This window comes from Palaemon carinicauda, chromosome 18 (assembly GCF_036898095.1).
Source record: "Palaemon carinicauda isolate YSFRI2023 chromosome 18, ASM3689809v2, whole genome shotgun sequence".
NCBI classification, from domain to species: Eukaryota; Metazoa; Arthropoda; class Malacostraca; order Decapoda; family Palaemonidae; genus Palaemon; species Palaemon carinicauda.
The window spans coordinates 81,580,821-81,604,139 of NC_090742.1; the positions used below are offsets into that span (position 1 = coordinate 81,580,821).

The window sequence follows — 23,319 nt, forward strand, 5'->3', positions numbered from 1 at the left end:
AGAAGGACACATCCTGTTTACCGATACAGGAGAAGTTACCCTCTCCCCTGATCCGACGTTTCTTGCCAAAAATGAATTACCCACCAAAAGATGGGGCCCTTGGAGAATATGCCCCCTGAAGGAGGATGCCTCTCTATGTCCAGTAGAGAGCCTCAAGGTCTATCTTCGCAGAACTTCAAACTTTGGTGGAGGCCAACTCTTCAAAGGAGAAACATCGGGCAGCGACCTGTCACTGAAACAATTAAGAGCGAAAATCACCTACTTCATTCGCAGAGCGGATCCGAACAGTACACCCGCTGGTCATGATCCTAGAAAAGTGGCATCATCTCTGAATTTCTTTCAGAGCATGGACTTTGAAAGCCTTAAAAACTTCACGGGCTGGAAGTCCTCGCGAGTTTTCTTTAAACATTATGCGAAACAAGTGCACGAAGTCAAACATTTTGTGGTAGCCGCAGGTAGTGTTATGAAACCTGCACCTAACTCTGCGTAGAACAGTGAGTTACTTGGGACTCTAACTCTTCGGGTGCCTATGTTGACCCTCGAGCGATTCATAGTGATGTCGAAAAACACTTAGTGCTTTTATAACTGTTCTTATCCCAGGTGAAATGTCATAGTTGTCACACAAGTGCCGCATGCCCTGAGCATGATGTGTTTTTAATCAAAGACTTGCGTTCCTCGAGAACGAGTACCTACTAATAATCTTGAAATTCCTTTTCAGATTCAAGAGCAAGCCTTTATTTCTATGTACATTATAATTACTGTAAATGAACTTTACTTATTGCTGTAAATTATTTAATTTCTGCATTTGTGAAATAAAATTTCTATTTTATTACCTGTGCGTCTCAATCAGCTCCTACTTACTATGAAATACATGCCTGTCATAGTTTTATTATCCCCCCTTTTCCTTATGGTTATGAAGAAATTAAGATGCTTACTCTTAATTTATATTCACTCTGATTATGTAAGGTTCCAACACGAATACTTACTTTTGATACCCGGGAGATGAACCATCACTCTCAATACACAGTGCCCAACCACCACTGGTCTAATTTTCAGAATGTTCCTATACAAATACCAAACATTCAGCTTCATCTCCAAGTTCTTCAAGTTCTTCTATCAGGATGAATAGCCCTTCAATACCACTTTGACGTCGGCATAGCCCATGGGAACTTCACTGCCAAGGGGGGCAGGATGCTTCTTCCCTATGGTTCTTTATCAAAGATTACTATGCTGTTTTGTCAATGCCTTGGCACTTACTATTAGGGGAAAATCTACCACGATACATTGATTCTCTGGTACTCTTCCATCAGGACGCCATGGCTTGAGCCCAAAAAACGGATTTTGAGCGAAGCGAAAAATCTATTTTTGGGTGAGATAGCCATGGCGTCCTGATGGACCCTCCCTGCTACTTCGTCCAGTTTTAGTTCCCACCCTGTTCTACTGTATCATGGTGATGGGCAGCAACTGGCTTCAGGATGAAGACGGGCGTGACGTCATTTGAGCAATGGCGCCCGTTTGTTTACGTCTCGAGTATCAGTAGTAGCCACGAGTGAGATTGGCTGTGGAGCGGCTCCCAGCTATTCTCAACCCTTACACACCGAAGCATTAACTCTGTTCGGGGTGAAGATAGCTATGTGGCGCGTTCAGACATGCGTCCCCTGTTGATATACGATGTCTTAAAGGGAAACCTTTGAGATACTCGCTCCAGAAGTTAGAATTCTGTGATAACCTGTGGTTAAATTCTCTGGGAATATCTTAGTAGTCTTATACCCAAGGAAGCTACCAAAAAGGAACCTTCCATCAGGACGCCATGGCTATCTCACCCAAAAATAGATTTTTCGCTTCGCTCAAAATCCGTTATATAGGGTAGTAATCCCAGATCTTGGTAATAATAATCAAGGGACGAGATAGAATTTGAAAAACGCTTAATTTTCAGATGGGATGAATGTCAAAGTCCTGTCATTAAAAATCGGCATTAGCCAGCCAGCCCCCTTAAATGAAGGAAAAATCAACATCACAAATTATTATCCAATACTCTTAGACCGTGCTCGAGTCCTTGAAAGTCATGAGCACTGCCAAGAGTATCAGGTTCAGTAATATCTGGTGATGGGGAAACGTGTGACCATTTATTCAGGCAAAATAACACCAGCTTGCCTTAAGAATTGGAGAACCAAGTCAGAATCCCTGTTTCGGATAGTTGAATTTCTCCTATCTTGGACAACGAAGAGGGGAATAAATCCTCTTCAGTTTATGCCAGTAAAGATGAACTTGGTAGCAGAATAGGCAAAATCGACTGGTTCTTCTAAACTGATGATTACTGCATTCTTTTGCATGTCAATTTGGAGTGGAGAAGGCCAAATGTGGAAATGTTTGATTTCTCTCAACATGATAAAGAGGCATTGCTTTCCCTTTATAGATCCATTGGAATGCAAGGTGGACAACATGTTGAAAGACCGGTAAAATATAAATCAAAAGTTTCTTTCATTACCATGATTAAGGCGATGATAACTCGGATTATAGCATCGTTAAACAGCAAGGTAACTTGAGTGGCTCTCTTTAGTGTCCTCTTGAATTGACACTAGGTTGCCATCCAAGATCCCAGTCAAAAATTTTTCTAAATTTGAATTTTTCCAAATTACACAAACATGAACCCTTGGATAGACGTATGATATCAGCGCAGCTGGAATTCTACAGTTTTATTTTGTAACAAAGTATCTGTAGTTCTGGTGGGTGACTGGGAAGCAGCGCCCTTTGCCAGCACACTCGGTAGCCACTTTGACTTTCACCTAGTATTTTCGGGAGGGTTGAAGCAGGAAGTGAAACTTAAAAAGACTTGTGTTTGTGGTTAAGAAAAATAGAAATATTAAAAATTTGGGATTTGTTTCTACATGGATACAAAAGAACTTCATTCATTAATAGGAGACATCCTAAGAATGGACAAACCTTCATTCATTAATATAAGATACATCCTAGGGAGGGTGGAGGTCCTTGTAACCAAGATGGCTGGCTGGTTTAAAATTCCCATTGGAACACCAACCTGAAAAGGTTTGGGTGTGGACTTCTTCCACCTAATAATGTGAGAAGAGATTTTAAAGTGATAACCTAGGTTTCTGTCTGAAGACAGACTGTCGGGGAAGAATGCATATCCTAACAAGCTATGTTGTCTGGAATGTAAGCTTAATTGAAAGTAAAAAGGATGAGGGAGATACTTTAATACTTTATAATTTGTAGAACAGCTGCTTTGTATTGAAGCTTAGCTGCAACAATGTCAGATCTAGCTAATAACAGCACTTCCATTGCATCCCAACAGAAGGGAAAGGAAGAGGAAAAAAGCCCAGATATTCTAACCTCTCACCCTAGACTGTTATAACTGCAATCTTGGACAAGATGCTTCTGGTACTGTGAAGGATCTAGGTATACTAAATAACCTGCTGAGCAGCTACCAAAGTCCTAACTAAATTGTCAAATGACTTGTGGATATACTTTACTACAACAGATAGTGGGTTGTGAAGCTGTTTCCAGGCTCCTACTTTCAGAACTCGCACTACTGACAGATTTTCCCTGAAGGGTAAAATAGAACCAATCCCTCTGGCTTTGTGACTGTATGCCTGAAACAGTCCTCCTGGATCTTCAGCTGAGTGGGGTTATAGAGCAGAAGGATATCGTATTTCTGGAGATTTTCTTCTTAAACCTGCACGAACTAATGAAAAAGTTTGACATCTGTGGCCTGAAGGATTGAGTTCTCTTCAGGTAGATATAAGTGCTCTCACAGGACAAGGAAGCAAATTCTTCAGATCATTGGTCTCATCCCTAAGGAGAAAGTCTCAAACCTAAGGCCGCCAACAGCGGCTTTCTGAGTATTCGCCACAAACTAATGAATCAAGATAAAACACACTTCTCCATCCCTCATTATGACTAGTAACTTTAGATACTGTGGAGCTCACATATGTGTTTAGCTGAGGCTTAGGCAGGGAAAAAGACTGTCTTAGGAGCAAAATCCTTATCTGTAGATTCACAAAGGTTTGTACAGAGTCCTTATGAGGCATATAAGGATTCAAGAGATATTCCACACAGGTGGCTTGAGTTCACACAGAGGGCAAAACTGCTCGCAGCTCCTTGTGAGGATCAACAAATCCCACAAAGACGAAACATCGAAGCTCATTAGTCTTAAGACCTGGCTCAAGGCTGAGCAATAGCTTTTTATCACTGAGACTGAGGGGTTCTCTCAGCAAATGGGAAAGTCCCCAATTAGTTGCAGAGGTTCTGACTGGAGAAGTACCCCTTCTACAGTACCAATCACACAAGATTGACCACTTTGCTGGATAGGCTGCTGCAGAGGACTTTCCCAAATACTGAGACATCTGTGCAATTCCTCATGGAAAGCTTTTCACTCAGAGAATGGATAGTCTCCACAAGTGAAGTGACAGGGATATCATTGAGTTGTGGCATCTCTGCAGGTGGGATTGGCAAAGCAGGTTGGGCCACCAGGTAGTTCTCTCGGTACTTCTACTTGGAGCACCTGCATGTCTGGGTTCCACATGTCACTGGCGGCCATTTGGGAGCCACCAGGGTTACCTTTAGATTTTGGGTGGTCAGCACCCAGTTGATTACCCTTCAAATAAGGCAAAACTGTAGATATGCATAGACATATATGTTATCCCAAGATTGTTGAAAGGAATCCTCTAGTGCTGATACTGTAATGGGTCAGGGATTGGTAAGCAGAAAAACAAGAAGTTCTTATTGAGCCTTGTGGCAAAAATGTCGACTGAAGGAGACCCCAAAAAGTCAAAAGACTCCTTATCACTAAAAGATTTAGAAACCACTCTACTCCTACTTATCTCAGGTGACTGAGCTTGTCGTCTATCATACTTCTATTACCTTGTTGACAGCTCCACTGCATTGTCTATTGTCTCAGAGTGCAACTTTTTGCTGAATCTTAAGAGGTGCTGCAAAACAGTACCTCTTTGCTTGTTGATGTATGCCACTACAGCAGTATTATTGTTAAACAACGCTACAGAGTAGCCTACCAAGCACTCTAGAAATGCTTGCAATACCAGAGTGCTGCTTTCATTTCCAACAGGTTGATGTGTAGGAGACTCCTCCTCGTACCAGCAACTCACGGCAGTCTGGTTCTTCAGATATGCATCCCTCGTTAGATGCATCCGCGAGCATCAACATTTTTAGAAGTGGACACTCAAGGGAGTTCCATTGATGAGATTCTCATCTCTTAACCACCAAGCCAGGTAGTCCCTCAATTCCTGCTCTACCAGATCGTCCCTTAATTCCTGCTCTACTGGAATCAGTTGATGTGGGGGATCGCTGGCTGCTGATCAGTCTCTTCAATGGACACCATTAAAGAGATCACCAATATAGACGCAGTGTGGAAAGTTTCTCCAAGGAGAGATATCACTTTCGAGTTGCTAGTTGTTGTTGGGTAAGGAAAAGTTATTGCTATTTTGTAGTAGCCTATCTGACGATACGATCGTTCATCGAAAAGACATTTGTTGCTGTCTTATCTATCAGCATTCCCTGATACTCCATCCCCCGCTCAGAATTGAGACTGGATTTCTCTCTCTTTACTACAATCCCCAGATTGTAGCAAATGGAAAAAAATTTGTCTCTGTTAAAGAAGCTTTCTTCAAGAGGAGGACAGTATCAGCCAGTCATCCGGGTACCTTAAGAGACTTACGCCATTGGCATGAGTCCAAGACAAGTAGAGAGTGAGGACTTTGACATTAGATGGTCTGAAGCACATTACTTTGAAATAAAATGCCTTACCCCCAAAGACAAAGTAAGAGGTTGTTTTTGCTGGGTCGATAGAGCAGGATGTGAATGTGTGCATTCTTTGGATCCAGAGAAAGCGTGAAGTCATTCCTCCTAATGGAAGTTCACACGATGTTCACCTTCTGCATCTTTTACGGCATTTGCAACACAAACTCATTCAAGGGAGGGAAGGTTGATGACCGTTTTTTTATCTCCAGTCGACTTTTTCAACAGAAAATGACTATAGAAGCCTGAAGAAATGTTTCATTTGATCTGCGAGTCCTTGTGTAGCATTTCCCTCACCTTTACTAGTAGGGCAAGGAGTTTTTCCAAAATAGGGAGATACATTGTAAAGAGCATTGGATTCCAAGGGAGGGGAGGACAAGAGCCAACGAACTGGGAACAATACCGGTCATGTAGGACCAGGACCCATACCGTCCACTTGTCGCCTCTGTGGTACTACCACCTTGTCCACTGGCTTGAGAGGCATCCCTCCACTCTCAGCAGTCATAAGAGTAGATTGCCAGCCCGAGCCTAATCTAGTTCCTCTCCTACTCTTACCTCTCTTCTGGCTTGGCTAGAATGGAAATGAAAGAGAGGGATAGAATTCAAGGTATTTGCAAGTAGTACTGTAAAGACAGTAGTAAGAGCAGAATTGGACTATGGCGCTGGCATCTTCTTAACCTGTTAAGCGTCACCCACGTGATAAACCGTTCACCACGATCTACTCGGTACCGCCTTCAACTGCATATTCCGTTCATGACTTTCATTGCCTTTTTCAAGCCGTCAGTCTCGTGATATTACGTTTACTTGTATAGTAAGTATAGGATCACCACTTGGCAACACTCTCAGCATATGGGGGCTGTAAATAGAAACTTATATGATGTCTGGCAACTATTTTTCTGAAGGTAGCTTGATGTTAGAAAACTGGTTTCCTATCAGTGCGCTTCGGGCGTTCATGCGGAAGTGGTTGTTTGTTGTTCCTTTTGTAATGAACGGTCTAAAGAGGAAGGTTATGTCTTTAGATGAAATGAATGATATTCTTGTTGAGGAATTTGATAATGATAACCTGTTTGATAATGAGAGCACTAGTTCTGAATCCTCCAGTGATGAGTATATTGAAGAAACAAAGTTTTCTTTCGATGCCGAAAGCGAAAATGACTTCTCATTACCGAATGATTGGACAACGAGATTTTACAAAACTATATAGGAAAGGAAACGCCGAGAGAGAGAGAGAGAGAGAGAATAAAGTGGATAAATAATGTACAAATGTATGACGAACATATTTGAAAACTATACAGGAAACGATATGGAGAGAGAGAGAGGGGGGGGAGAGACTTATCCCTTTGCTTTTGTTGCTTATCCAGGCGTAAGATTTACGATTGAAGATAAAAAGAACCCATTAGAATATTCAGTATTATGTAGCCATTTGAAATGAAATAATAGTAGTATTAATTGTTTTTTTTTACTCTACCATTTAATTAATATCCCTATTTTTAGCTATAAATACGAATTATAAGCATAAAGAAATATTGACTTTGAAAAATTATCATTAGTGAAATGACCGCTCAGGGCAAAAAAAGCGTGACGGTACGTTAGCGGCAACCTGGTCCAAGGGGGACGCTTAACAGGTTAAGGGCGGACTTCAAAATGGTAGGAGTTGTCTATTTCGTGGTCATTCTCAATGGTCCTATTCCCTCATACATGAATGCCTGATGGAAAAAGGAGTCTTTACTAGTCTTCATCCACTTTCCCATTGTTTTGTCAACATCACAAGCTCGGAAGAATGCAGGACTTTTATAGTGTAATTTAGAGGACCCGAGTGTCAAGTCCCCCCCTGTCTCTTCACTGAAGACCCAATTAACCTACTGATTGGCAAATTGATGGGGCAAAGAGTGTGAATGCCTTTGCCAAAGAGAGAACTAAATCTAAATTTTTTCTTATTCCAAGGATTAGCAAGATCCTGTGATACAAAGTAGGCCAGAGCACCAGACAAGTGGTCCAACTAGAAGACGGAGGTTGCCTGCAGACTCACCATGTAAGGGACTTCCATGAAAGCAGATTCGGACACTGAAAATGTGGAGGATTAATTTTTATTTATCATTTTTTGTTTTTTGCCAAATCCTGAGAGAGAGAGAGAGAGAGAGAGAGAGAGAGAGAGAGAGAGAGAGAGAGAGAGAGAGAGAGAGAGAGAGAGAGAGAGAGAGAGATATGGGTAGTTAGTGTATCGATTGTTTGTTGTGAGAAAGACTGTTGGTTTAAATGAGATTGTTTGTTTATGTTTTTAGTTAGGTTACGACAGTGGTGAATGTCTTGGGTGAATGCTAATTTTGATTTGACTGCAGCTTAAGGCAGTTGCGTGTGTGAACGCTGGATTATTATTTTTCGACCAGCGTGGAAGTGATTATTTATATTCCGAGTAAGTACAGTTTTGTTTATCTTTGCTTGTCGTGATTGTGAATGATAGGAACAATTTATTATTTATCTTTGATTATAGTGCGATAATTTAGTTAGCTAGGAGTGTTCATAAGTGTTTTCTTTTTTATTTTGGCAGGCCGTGATTCCTCCTTTGGGGAGAAGATTTAATTGAATTTGATTGTTGACGACCTGGCTTGTTTAAGGAATTTGATACGACTGCTCTTGGGATTGATCGCTTGTTGATGACCTGGATTGCGTTAATGAACCTGATTTGATTGTTCTTGTGCTATAAAATTATGATGATGATGATGATAGTGCTGATATAGACTGCCAATCAAGTGAGACAGGTGTAGCAGATTGCCACAAAATTATCTGTCTGCCATCGATTGTTGCGGCATTGGCCTGGAAGGACTGTTGGCCCTTGTGTGGACAAAGAGGTCCACACATAAACAAATATTGGTTTTGGTGTGCGGGTAATTTTAAGTTTGTTAGGGTTTTTATATGAATGGTGTTACGTTTTTTTTTTGGTATATTTATTAAGTTAATGATTTGTTTAAAGTGTAATTATTTTGGTTGTGGATGGTTTTTATGTTAAGCTTATTTTGAATGCAGAATTTTTTGGTTTTAGTTTTAAGAAATATAGTTGTAAGGTTATGTTTTTTGTTTTGTTTTGTCCTTTGGTCTAAGAGTCCAGTTTATGATAAAGTAAGGGGAAAGTTTGTGTTGCAGAGACAATTGTCTGGTAGAGTGATCCAGGGTGTGGGGGTTGTTGTCGTAACATCCCGCCACATTATTTTGGCGCCCGAACAGGGACTGCTGAGGTGGGATAGGAAGCTGGACTCTTTGACAAAGGACTGAAATAGGATTAGGAAGTAGATTTAAGGCTGAAGAACAGGTTAATGAAAATGGAAGAACAGAACAAGATACTGAGGGAGGAATTGTGGTTGGTTAAGCAGCGTGAGGAGGAGAAGTCTGTAGAGAAAGAGAAATTGTTGCGTGAGAATGCGAGGCTGAGTTGTGAGAATGAGGAGTTGAGAAAGGAATTGAAAGTGCTAAAGGGAACTGTAGAGAGAGTGGAAGAGGGTGTTGAGATAAGGATGCGTGAGAATGAGGAACGAATGGAAGCTATGATGGGGCAGGTAATGGGAATGATGAAAACTTTAATGGGTGAAGGTGCAGTCGGAGGAGTGGTTTCTGCTTCGGGTAATGGGTTGATAGTGGAAGAGAAGGCTAAGGTAAGTGATAATGGGAAAGGAAGTGATGGTGATAGTGATAGTGATAGTAATAGTAATAGTGATAGTGGGATTGAAGATAAGGGAATTAAGCAAAGTATGGATGAACAGAAATGTGATAGGAAGAATGAGGAGAAAGGTAAAAGTAATATGAAGAGGGAAAAGAAGAAAGGTCAGGATGAGAGTAAAGATGATTATGAATGGGTGAAAGTGGTAAGTAAGAAAAGGGGTAAGAAAGGAATGGTTAAGGATAGGAATTTTCAAATGTTGAAGTGGATTCTTTATATTCAAATGAGGAAGAAGGTAACAAGGGAGTAGGCAATGAAGATAGTGAGAATGAAGTTGAAGTTTGTAAGACAGTGTTTATGAGAGAGGTACCGAGGTGTGAAAGGTTCAATGAGCATAGTAGTAGGGATGTGTATGATTCTTTTAGGGAGTATGAGAGGTATTGTCAGGACAAGTATGGTGATAGTAAGAGAGTTTGGGCTAGGGAGTTAGGAGAATATTTGACTGGGTATTTGTTGACGATGTATGGTGTAATAATGAGTGTAGGGGATGCTGATTATGAAAGTGTGAAAAGAGAATAATTGAGCAGGTGAAACGTATGAAAGGGAGTGTTAGGTATAAGCGTAAGAATGATTTTGATGAGGCACGGATGAATGTAGAAGCGATATCGATGTATGTATGTAGGTTGGAAACGTTAGCAAGGAAGAAGTATGGGGATGAAGGCATAAATGAGAATAAGGAGTTAATGAGGAAGTTTTTGGCGACCATACCTGAGAATGTGGGCGAATTTATTAATTTGAAACGGAAGGAGAAAAAGAGGTGGACGAAAGAAAGATTGACATGGGATGATATCTTAGAAATAGTTGAGGATTACAAGTTAGATAGATGTATGAAAGAAAGTAAATCTGTGAGTGTAAGAAGTGGAATGGAGGAAAGTGTACCAGAATTTGTTAGTTTTAGAGATGCTGTTATGAGAGGACCGATGAGGGTAGCTGATAGTGTAGTAGATAGGAGTGTTAGGGTGAGTAATGTGGGAATACCTGTAAGGACAAATGAAGGGTTTAGGCAAGGGAATCAGGTTTGGAGGGATAGGAGTGCTAGCGTACAGCGAGGTAGGTCAGGTAGTTGTGTCCGTGAAGAGAAGTGTTATAGGTGTGGGAAAGTAGGGCATAAAAAGAATGAGTGTCGATGGGCGTTAGGAGCATGTTTCGGGTGTGGAGACAGGGCATCGTATTAGTGAGTGTAAGAAAGAGAAAGGGGTTAAATGTTATCGGTGTGGTATGACTGGGCACATAGCGAGTGGATGTCGTAGTAATCGTATGAATGTGATTTGTGGTAATTGTGGTAAGGATGGTCATTATGCTAGAATGTGCAAAGAGCCGCGGGGTAAGTGTACTGAATGTGATGTAGATGGGCATATAGCTAGAGTATGTAGGAAGAAGGGATTAAGTCAGCCAGAATGTTCGGGAAACTAGAGTGTAAGAGGGTTCAGCTGGGTGAGTCCTCCTGTGTATTTGGAAGGAATAGGATCAATGTTTGTGAGAATGGGATGAATAATTGGTTGGAAATGAGCAAGTATGAACCTAGTATGCATGAGAAGTTATGGCTGGAAAATAAGCAATTAGTCTTAGTTGAATATAGGAAAAAGAGGCGTTTGAAAGTTTTAAGTGAGGAGAAAGTGCAAGGGAAATTTATAGGTATAGGTAAGAATCTGAATATGCATGACAAGGGTGTAAATGTACAAGTGAGTGTGGAAGATAAATGTATTAATACAGATGAATCATGGCTGAGTATGAATGATACCTATAGTGTGTGTGGTTTTTCATTAGATAATGTAAAAGAAACTATGAAGAATGCGAGAGTGAGTGATAGGAGAATGATAAGTAGTATGAATGAATCTTTTATTAAAGTAGAAAATGGTTTTGATGAAATGGATGAATTACTGACAGAAATAAGTGAGATTTTATGGCCAGACGAAAACGAGGTAAATGGCATTGTACATGATATATTAGATGATAGGGATTTAAATAGGAATAGTGTTAATGTAGCGAATGATTGTGACAAGGAAGAAGTGAATGAGAGTGTGTATAAAGGCCCAATTACTCTGAGTAGAGGTCCCGTTCCCGACTGCGACTGGGTAATGAAAAAAATACTGTAAGTGGTTGTGTGAAAATGTAGTAGGATTTGGCAAAGTAAGGAGGGAGGAATGTGGAGGATTAATTTTTATTTTTTGTTTTTTGCCAAATCCTGAGAGAGAGAGAGAGAGAGAGAGAGAGAGAGAGAGAGAGAGAGAGAGAGAGAGAGAGAGAGAGAGAGAGAGAGAGATATGGGTAGTTAGTGTATCGATTGTTTGTTGTGAGAAAAACTGTTGGTTTAAATGAGATTGTTTGTTTGTTTTTAGTTAGGTTACGACAGGGGTGAATGCTTATTTTGATTTGACTGCAGCTTAAGGCAGTTGCGTGTGTGAACGCTGGATTATTATTTTTCGACCAGCGTTGAAGTGATCATTTATATTCCGAGTAAGTATAGTTTTGTTTATCTTTGCTTGTCGTGATTGTGAATGATAGGAACAATTTATTATTTATCTTTGATTATAGTGCGATAGTTTAGTTAGCTAGGAGTGTTCATAAGTGTTTTCTTTTTTATTTTGGCAGGCCGTGATTCCTCCTTTGGGGAGAAGATTTATTTGAATTTGATTGTTGACGACCTGGCTTGTTTAAGGAATTTGATAAGACTGCTCTTGGGATTGATCGCTTGTTGATGACCTGGATTGCGTTAATGAACCTGATTTGATTGTTCTTGTGCTATAAAATTATGACGATGATGATGATAGTGCTGATATAGACTGCCAATCAAGTGAGACAGGTGTAGCAGATTGCCACAAAATTATCTGTCTGCCACCGATTGTTGCGTCTGCCAGAGAGTTGTGGCACTGGCCTGGAAGGACTGTTGGCCCTTGTGTGGACAAAGAGGTCCACACATAAACAAATATTGGTTTTGGTGTGCGGGTAATTTCAAGTTTGTTAGGGTTTTTATATGAATGGTGTTACGGTTTTTTTTTTGGTATATTTATTAAGTTAATGATTTGTTTTAAGTAATTATTTTGGTTGTGGATGGTTTTAAGCTTATTTTGAATGCAGAATTTTTTGGTTTTAGTTTTAAGAAATATAGTTTTGTTTTGTTTTGTCCTTTGGTCTAAGAGTCCAGTTTATGATAAAGTAAGGGGAAAGTTTGTGTTGCAGAGACAATTGTCTGGTAGAGTGATCCAGGGTGTGGGGGTTGTTGTCGTAACATCCCGCCACAAAAAGACCATATTTTCCCAATGTTTGACTTGTTACAGCTGCATCAATCAGAAGAGGCAAAGGGCTAGTGTCAGAATCTTGTTAGAGCGACTTCTTCATAGTGTTTCTCGTCCAACAGATCTAGTTGTCAACACTAAGGTTTCTTACCAGGCCTTGAACCTTGTGGGACACTGAAGTGCTGATCAATGGAAACCTTTCCACCCTTAACTGGAGCTCTGGTCACTTCCTGTGGCCACTAAACTATTCAGATATAAAACATTGACAAGAGTGGATTTGTTCCCAGATTCTCTGCCTTCACCGGGGCATGTCCTAAATCAGGTGCCTAAGAATCTAATGTATCCCTTAATTCCTTGTCCCTCAGGGGGGAGATCTTGCTCTGTTTCAAAGGGTGGTCTCGAGGTTTTGCCTGGTCCTATGACTGAACCCAACTTATATTTCTAAGAGGTAGAGGCGGTAGTCGAGGGGCTTGCCTCTTCTGAATCCTGATGTGTGCTCTTTGTTATCGTGTGAGCCTTGGGTGACAAAGCACAGGTCTGTACCCTTGAAGGGCTCATGGAATGATGCTTGGACGACTTGTGGACAACCTTGTTCTTAAGCTGTCTATCCACTGAGGGTAAGGAGTCCCTGTGGTGATCATATGAAGACCTTCTACTTGGACTATCTTGCACTTAAAAGGTAGATCCTTCTTCCTTACTTGAATGGTGTCCTATGGAGATGGGCATTTCCTAGTTGGGAAATGTGATCGATTGATCTGAGGTTTTCTGGCATCCTGACATCTAAGGTCATTGATGCCGATATTTATTATTAAAAAGGAATAGAAAAATATTCAATTAAAACCATAAAAGCAAAGATATTTTAAAAGTTAAATAGCTTTCAGAAAACCTACTTCTGAAGTAAAGCTAAAGATACCGCTAGCATGGTAGGACCCATCATGTCCAGTAATCTTGGAAAAGATGAACCTGCCATCCTAATCTCAAGCCTCAAACAGATATCTATTTCTTTCACTACTATAAGCAGGGCATTCGGTCAACAAATGCCTCGCTCTCAAGGGTACCAAACAAGTCATTGCAATATGGCTGGTGTTAGGCATTTCCTAGTTGGGAAATCTGATCAATTGATTTGAGGTTTTCTGGCATCCTGACATCTAAGGTCATTGATGCCGATATCATTTATATAAATAAGGAATAGAAAAGTATTCAATTAAAACCATAAAAGCAAAGATATTTTAAAAGTTAAATAGCTTTCAGAAGACCTACTTCTGAAGTAAAGCTAAAAATACCGCTAGCATGGTAGGACACATCATGTCCAATAATCTTGGCAAAGATGAACCTGCCATCCTCATCTCAAGCCTCAAACAGATATCTATTAATTTCACTACTATAAGTGGGGCATTCGGTCAACAAATGCCTCGCTGTCAAGGGTACCAAACAAGTCATTGCAATATGGCTGGTGTTGGCCAGTAAGCAGATATTCATGTGTCGACCGAATGTGACAAATGCAGAGATGACAATGAGTAATCTCTCACTTTTGGGGCATCATGTTATACTTTCAGAGGGATATAAAATTCGTTACCTCTCGTCTTATTTTCAACCAAACCATCCCAATGCTGTTGCCAACTATTAGAAATCAAATTCTTAATGTTGGGTAAACAATCCTCACAAAAAATGGGATACCTTCTTGGTAGCAAATTAGCAGCAGCATTCTTTACTAGTAAATCTGCCTTCTCATTTCCAGACACACTTACATGAGCCCGAACCCAGCAAAATTGAACTGTTATATCTCTCAGTCCAATAATAAATAGCAATTCTAAAATCTTTTAAAACTAAAGGGCGACTGGAATTAAAAACTTCCAAAGCTTGAAGGGCACTCCTTGCATCACTATAAATGATAGAATTACCCCCCCCCCACCTCTTCTAACGCTATTTTTGGGCTCAGGCCATGTCGTCGTGATGGAAGTTCCTTTAAGGTAGCTTCCTAGAGTATATTTGACTACGGTGATATTCCCAGAGAATTTTACCTTAAGGTACCCAGAATTCTAACTCCTGGACCGAATATCCCTAATTAATTCTTATAGGGATATCGCATAATATCAGAGGACGTATCCTTGACACGCCACATAGCTATCTTCACCCCGAATAGCGTTAACGCTTCGAGAGGGAAAAAGTGGCTAGAAAATGAAAACACAAGGAGAGCCGTTATTAAGGTACCTCTCCTCGTTTCGAGTCTGTATATGACGTCATCAACGGCGCCATCTTATTCCTTATCGCGTAGCTCTATTGCTTGGTGATTCCCTTGTGTTCTCTCGTAATTTTGGCTTTTATTCAACGCCATGATGCTTTCTCCAGCCTCTTCTGCCTCTGGAAAGTTGAGTATTATCTTTACTTTGTATAAATGTAAGCTCTTGTCGTTCTGAATTAAATCAAAATTGATATTAATGTAAACAAGAGCTGTTGCCTACCGGAGGCGTCATGGACGCTGTCACTCGCTATGCATGAGTCATTTAGTTAGCCAGAGCGACGTTCCCGGTCTTAATGCTTTAATAAATTTAGCTATTTAGCCTTCCTACTGGTAATTTTTTATATTATGCCGTTAGTATTTATCAGTTTCGGCGATTTAGGTAACCGATCTTTGCTTACGCTAGGCTTAGTAGCCTAGGCGTGTGGCTTTTAGTACTTCCATGCATGATATAATAGATTTTCCTAGTGTGATAATTTTATTGAAGCTATAGGCATAGATTTATACATTTAAGATATAGTTGTACAATTTCCTCTTCCAAGATTGTATACGAGAGTGTTTCGGTGATTTAGGTAATCAATTCTCACCGCGCCTAGGCTAGTAGCCTATGTGGCTTTAGTATACTTTCGCACACCTCCCCGATTGTTCTTTTCTCCTCTGGAGGTCTAAGATCAATCCCTTTTCCCTCCGAGTTAGCCTAGGCTTAACCCTAGTTGGTTTTGACTGGATAGTATTCAGGTAAAACTCTACTGGGGTGGTTCTGTCCTTGTCCTGCAGCCAAAGTGACTGGTTTGGGCTCAGTCAGAACATCAGAGTATTCTGTCTGGGGTCTGTGGCTGCCTGGCAGAGCGAATAAGATTCCTTTGCTAGGTTAGGCTGCAGACATAGGAGGCTTGACCTCCCTAGGCCACATCTGAAAGTTTCTGTACGAGATTCCTTCTTTCTGTGGTCTAGCAGACTAGTCCCGTGCTGTTATCCCTAGGTTGGAGAATAAGATTTTCCGTTGCCTGGGGAAATAAAAGCACAAAACTTCATTCCTGTATTGCTGGAGGTGGCAAGTGCTGCCAGCCTCCTTGCTATATTAGACGACCCTAGGCTAGGATGAGCTTTCTTAGCCACTGGGGTTAGTCTCATACTAGAACGGAGTTTGTAGGACCCTCATTCCTCCCCCCCTGTCCTTTGGTGATGGCCTAGCCATCACAAAATCTTTGGCCACCGTTCTACATTCGACCCTAGTGCAGGGTAGGTTGTGGGACTGGCTTGACTTCTGCCGGCCGACAGAACCCTATTCTCTGTTGAGTGCTCTTCAGACCTCTCTTGGTCTGCCATCCATATATCTGCTGGTAAAGCCCGGCATGTTATGGATGGATGGAGGCTTGAATGTTACATTCTCCCTTTCCATTTTGTTCACTCTTTGTGGATGGAAGGCAGTGAGGCAGTGCCATCTTACAACCTTACATCCATACTGTTTTTCCCTTGTTTGTCTAGTACCTTATGGCCCGGCTACCGGGCGCTAAGCCGGCAGCCGGGTGGGTGATGGTTCTCTGGTTTAGAACTATCTGCCGGCCGGCCGGTAGTTGGCGGGACACCTTCGACTCTGCCGGCTACTACGACTAGTGGCCGGCAGCCGGGGTGCAGTCAGCTGCCGGCATATTATCAACTGCAGGCCAGCACTCGGAAACCAGTGATCTGCCGCCCATTACTTCAAAGGTAATATACCTTGGAACTGTACCCAGTATATGATATACAGTAGCCAGTATTTTGCACTACTGTATAGTATATATTGCAAGTAGAAAACTACAGTATAGATTATACTGTAACACTAAGATTTTCCAACATACATTGTGTTGTCATGTACAGCCTATTGTGAGACCGTACAGCTTAAAGGAAGTGAGTGCTTTCTTTAATATAATTAAAAATCCCTTATATTAAAACTTCTGATTACTGGTATGAGTTACACTCAAGTATCCTTATAGGATAATATTTCCAAAGGTTTTTCTAGAATTAGAATTAACCTTAGTTTTAATATATTGGCAGGTCACAGCAATTGGCTGAGCAGGAAATACAAGCATGTCTTTCCTTCTTAGCTTAACTATCATAAGCTATGAACAATAATAATAATAAGTTTTAGACTTAATCTTGTGATACGTTTTCACTGGATACTCATTGGAATCTCTTCTCTTTATAGGAGGACCAACCGAAGTGCGGGAGTATGTTTTGCAACTTCCGTAGCAAGAACTTCTGCGGACATGAGTTGTGCAGGAGGCACGCACCCTGCGCAGTCTCCAAAGGCGATCTCAGGTATTGGGACCCTCAGGTATGTAACATTTGTACTAACCTGATTACTGAGGCATTTGACGCCCCTAAGTCGGCGGAGTCAAGGGATGTAGCGAGGGAAAAGCTGCGAAATTGGGTACGGGGTTTTCAGAAAAACACCACGGAGCCTTATTTTCCAAGTGAGAAGATGCGGGCCTATCTTTTCCCCAGGGCATCTGCGGATGCAGTAATTCCTCAGCCTCATTCAGAGATCCCTGTCGTTCAGATTCCGGTAGATTCGGAAGTCTCGGACGCATTACAGGACATCCAACTGGACGATAGGATGTCAGAGGTGTCGGAGTACAGAGAAAGACCTTCTCGTAGAAGGTCAGGAAGTGGAGCAGACCCAAGCTCCTGAGACCGAAGAGGAAGAGGTCGACGCGGTGTCGGTCTCATCGGTTCCGGCCCCAGAACCAGTTCCCTCGACATCGTCTGGTATCCCAGAGGAACTGGGAAGGACTCTTTCTTCTATTGTTGAAATGATTCAACAAATGCAGAAGAAAAACGACGAAAAAGAAGCTGCGATGAAGCTGGAGATGTGTAGACTCGCAGCATCACGCGGACCTCAGAAGCAGCTCAGCGTGAAGGACCTTCCTTTGTGTTCGGACGCGAACCTGTGGCGGTATGCCGAACACATGCCGATGACAACTGGCAAGATTGTCGTCTTGGAGAAGCTGGGATCAGTCCCCATTGAAGATGTGGAATTCTGGCCCAGCAAGGAGTTTTACCCGGACTGTTATGTCCGTCTTAGGAAGGAACCAACCTCAAAGGAGGAGACGGAGCCAAAGGAGGTCATAGTCTTTGACCATGGTAAAGCACAGGCTTTACTCTCTAGCTCAATGAATGAGAGGGGCTTCACCAACTCAAAGGTACCAGCGTTGAGTAAAAAGAACCCCTCCTTTGTGGCTTCTCCAACTAGAGCCTTCCCCTTTACGGAGAAAGGGTATAAGGCAGCCTTGAAGGCAGTTGAGGCAGGGAAGCCATGCCCCTCATTGGATGAGTGCAAGTCTTTATCCCTGACCATGCCTATGGACAAAAAAGACTGGAAGGACGTCCACCTTACCTTCTCAGTCGGGAAGTTGGAAACAGATATTGGCGGACGTCAGTTCAGTGAGGACCTTCCAAAGCTGTCTGAATTTCTCTTGCGTAGGGAGCAAGAGACAAAAGAAAGGCTTGCTGCGTCTATGTCTCTACAGACTACTCTGGAGACGATGGCAAGTGCCCCCAAAAATCAAGAGATGTTTATGGTAGCCAAAACACATTTGGCCACCGTGACCAAGGATCTATACAGTTTCATTAAAGCTAGGAGAGCTTGTAGAGAGTTCGTGTTCGCCTCGGCTGCGGTGAGACACGAACCCAGAAAACTGATCTTGTCCAGCATTTGGGGTAAGGACCTCTTCCCAAGCGAAGTGGTCAAAGAGGTAGTAGATAAGGCCGCCACGGAGAATAGGAACCTTCTCCAAAAGTGGGGCCTATCTCTCAAGAGGAAGTCTTCCCCGGATGAGGGTCCCCAACCTAAGAGGAAGACAAAGAAGCCTAGGCTACCCTCTCGGCCGGCCAAGCCTTACAGATAGCAGCAACTTCCTACGACTGCGGTGCCTCAGGTGGTGGCACAGCCTCCAACTACGTACCAGTTGGTACTTCGGCCAGTAGCGACACAGTCGCCTGCTTTTAACCCAGCTTTCGAGAGGCAGTCGACGACCTTTCGTCCGAAAGCTAGAGGTTCAGCCAGAGGTTCCTCTAGATGCCCTTCAAGAGAAAGGGGATTCAGAGGAGGACGCGGTCAAGGAGGCAAGGCCTCAGGTTCACAGCAGAAGTGAGATGCTCCCGGTAGGAGGGAGACTGTATTTATTTCGGGATTGTTGGATCTTCGATCCCTGGGCCCATAGCCTAATCAAGAACGGACTGGGTTGGAACTGTAACAGCGCTCCACCTCTATTCCCGCAATTCTTCCAACACGTCACCCCCGTCCTGGAAGAATACGTACGGGAACTCTTGGAGAAAACAGTAATCCGGAGAGTAAAGTCCATCAAGTTCCAAGGAAAGCTGTTTTGTGTTCCCAAGGACTCAGAAAAACTCAAGAGTCATTCTGGACTTGTCGCCACTCAACAATTTCATAGTAAACTACAAGTTCAGGATGCTGGCACTCCAACACATAAGGACCTTACTACCCAAACGGGCATTTACTGTCTCAATAGACTTGTCAGACGCTTATTGGCACATTCCAATCAGTCGTCACCTCTCCTCCTACCTAGGGTTCAAGCTACAACGAAGACACTATGCCTTCAGAGCCATGCCATTCGGGCTAAACATAGCCCCAAGAATTTTCACGAAGCTTGCGAACGCAGGTCTCCAACAATTACGCCTAAAGGGAATCCAAGTAGTGGCCTACTTGGATGACTGGCTGGTGTGGGCAGCATCCAAGACAGAATGCATGCAAGCTTCCCAACAGGTGATCCAGTTCCTGGAACATCTAGGTTTCAAGATCAACAGAAAAAAAGTCTCTACTTTCTCCATCTCAAAAGTTTCAGTGGTTGGGAATCCACTGGGACTTACTGTCACACCAACTTTCCATCCCTGTAAAGAAGAGGAAAGAAATAGCAGGTTCTGTCAAGAGACTACTAGAATCCAAAAGGATATCAAGATGCGAACAGGAGAGAGTGCTGGGCTCTCTCCAGTTTGCCTCAGTAACAGACCCAGTGCTAAGAGCACAGCTAAAGGATGCAACCGGAGTTTGGAGAAAATATGCATCAAACGCGCTTAGATATCTGATAAGACCAATACCGACTCGTCTACGAACGCTTCTCAAGCCGTGGTCCAAAGCCAAACAACTGAAGAAATCTGTGCTTCTTCAGCCACCTCCCCCCTCAATGACTATTCATACAGACGCCTCGAAAGAAGGATTGGGAGGTCATTCTCACCAGAAGAAGGTCCAAGGAACCTGGTCCAACCTATTCAAGAAGTTTCACAAACTTTCTGGAAGCCATGGCAGTACTTCTTACATTGAAGAAAGTCTCTCCTCACCACTCGATCCACATAAGATTGGTACTAGACAGCGAGGTGATAGCGAGATGCCTGAATCGACAAGGATCGAGGTCACCTCAAATCAACCAAGTGATGTTGGCCATCTTCCGGCTAGCGGAAAAGAAGAGATGGCACTTGTCAGCAGTTCACCTTCAAGGAGTCCGCAATGTGATAGCGGACGCTCTATCCAGGCTCACGCCGATTGTCAGAATGGTCCCTGGACACAGGATCATTCTCTTTCATCTTGAGTCAAGTCCCGGAACTGCAGATAGACCTCTTTGCGTCAAAAAACAACAAGAAGTTACCTCTTTACGTGTCCCCGTACGAGGATCCTTTAGCGGAAGCAGTGGACGCTATGTCCCTCGACTGGAACAGATGGTCCAGGATTTACCTGTTCCCTCCGCACAACCTTCTACTGAGGGTCCTCGACAAACTGAGATCTTTCAAGGGGAAAGCGGCAGTAGTGGCTCACAAGTGGCCGAACAGCGTGTGGTTCCCTCTGGCATTAGAACTACAGCTGAAGTTTCTACAGCTACCGGATCCAGTTTTGACTCGGAGAGTTCAGAAGTCAACTGTCTGCGCTTCATCACAGAAAACCCGGATCCTGCAGCTCATGATTTTCTCTCCCTAGCAGTGAGAAAAAGATTTGGGATATCAAGAGACAGTACTGTATAGACTTTTTAGAGGAATATAAGTCCAAATCTACCAGAAGACAATATGAGTCATCATGGAGGAAGTGGGTATCCTTTGTCAAGGCGAAGAACCCACAAAAGATCTCTACACTTCTGCTTATCATTCTTCATCCACCTCCATGGTCAAAGTTTAGCAGCCAACACAATATCAACGTGTAAGTCCGCCTTGACAAGACCTATTCTATATGCCTTCCAGGTCGACCTCTCTAACGACATTTTTAACAAAATTCCGAAGGCCTGTGCTAGGCTCAGACCATCAGCACCTCCGAAACCCATTTCATGGTCTCTGGATAAGGTTCTTCATTTTGCTTCAATGATTAATGAGGAGGAGTGTGCTTTAAAGGATTTGACCCAAAAAGTTATATTTCTGTTTGCACTCGCTTCGGGGGCTAGAGTTAGTGAAATAGTAGCACTCTCAAGAGAGGAAGGTTCATGTTCAGTTCTTAGATGGGGGAGAACTGAACCTTTTTCCAGACCCAACGTTTCTTGCCAAGAACGAGCTACCCACCAACAGGTGGGGTCCCTGCAGAATCTGCCCTCTGAAAGAAGATGCATCTCTATGTCCAGTGGGTAGGACTTAAGACTTTAGGGGAGGTCAGCTGTTTAGGGGAGAAACATCAGGCTCAAATTTATCTCTGAAGCAACTAAGGGCAAAAATCACCTATTTTATTCGCAGAGCGGATCCAGATAGTACACCCGCAGGTCATGATCCGAGAAAAGTTGCCTCTTCCATAAATTTCTTTAATAATATGGATTTCGAACATCTTCGCTCATACACTGGCTGGAAGTCATCCAGAGTATTCTTTAGACACTATGCGAAGCAAGTGTAGCAACTGAAGAGGTCTGTGGTGGCAGTAGGTAGTGTCATTAAACCTACTGTTTAATTCTGCGAGGAACAGTGAAATTAATTGGGACGATTAATACAAGGGTGGGCGTGTAGTCACGGACTGTTTCTACAGACTAAGTGTTAGGTCACTAAGGTGTCCTCGTTAACTGTTCCATAAACAAAGGTGAACCAAGCATAAGTGCAGACACGTGTGCCAAGCGTTTTATGACGCCAGTGTGATTGAATAGTAAGACAGACTTTAATGATTTTAATATCTCGATATTAAAAGTGGCGTATATATGTTCTTTCCTTTCAGATGAAACAATTTTTTCTGCTTACTATGATCCTTATGCTTATTTGTTGATTATCCACATCTTATAATTGTATAATTGTCGATTAACCTATTTTTATTTTTATTGATTGTCAATAAACTAGTTCTTGTGAACCGTGCATCTCATTCGCCTGTGTCATTTTACTAGAAAATGGTTTAGCATTACTTTGAATTATGGATAATATTAACATGAATAATCCTAAACATTGTTCCTTGCTACAAGCAAACATTCATTGGTTTATGCTTTCTCCAAGTAGGGAAGACTTCATACCTTATAGGGATGGTGGTGGATATGCAAAATTTATTCCTATTCGGATATAAACCTTTGTCCAATCCAGTGATAAGAATGGCATACCGGGGGGACTTATCGGTATTTCATATTAACACAGGTGGTTCTTATACAAATTTTGCTTTACTACATATAGAATGAGACCGCTATATTGGATTGTCTGTTAGTCATCCATAGGTATATGTACTCCGAGACCTTTTCCAGAGTCTAGTATGACTCTTCCCTGTAGGGGGCAGGAAGCACTAACATGGTTTATGCTTAGATGAAATGATGTATGACGGTAACATCATAGGTCTCTAGGTCTATGCTGACCAGGAAATACTTTCTCGAGAGTATGGCACGATCTGAGAATCCACAGATACAGTAATGCTCTGGTATACTTCCATCAGGACGACATGGCCTGATCCCAAAAAACGGATTTTGAGCGAAGCGAAAAATCTATTTTTGGGTGACATAGCCATGTCGTCCTGATGGACCCTCCCTTCCTTTTTAATAAAAAGGGCTATAGGACCCCTCCCTATAATGCAGTATCTGTAGCACCTCGTGTATCGCTACAAGGAATGCAGATGGCGCCATCGGCGGCGCTGTTTACACACTCAAAGCGGGATAGGAGAGGTACCTTATCAACGGCTCTCCTTTCATTCTCGTTTTTTTCGTTTTCTTGCCACTTTGACCCCTCGAAGTGTTAATTCTATTCGGGGTGTAGATTGCTATGTGGAGTGTCAAGAATACGTCCTCTGATATTATGCGATATCCCATGTTAAGTTTATTTAGGGATATTCGCTCCAGGAGTTAGAATTCTGGATACCTTAAGGTAAATTCTCTGGGAATATCACCGTAGTCAAATATACCCTAGGAAGCTACCCTAAAGGAACTTCCATCAGG

At 42.3% G+C, this 23,319-nt stretch overlaps 1 protein-coding gene across 2 annotated transcripts in view; it reads right to left on the reverse strand.

The window, feature by feature from the left end:
* Positions 1-23,319, reverse strand: part of LOC137657913 (uncharacterized) — a 110,781-nt gene that overhangs the window by 16,578 nt on the left and 70,884 nt on the right. The window lies entirely within an intron of this gene.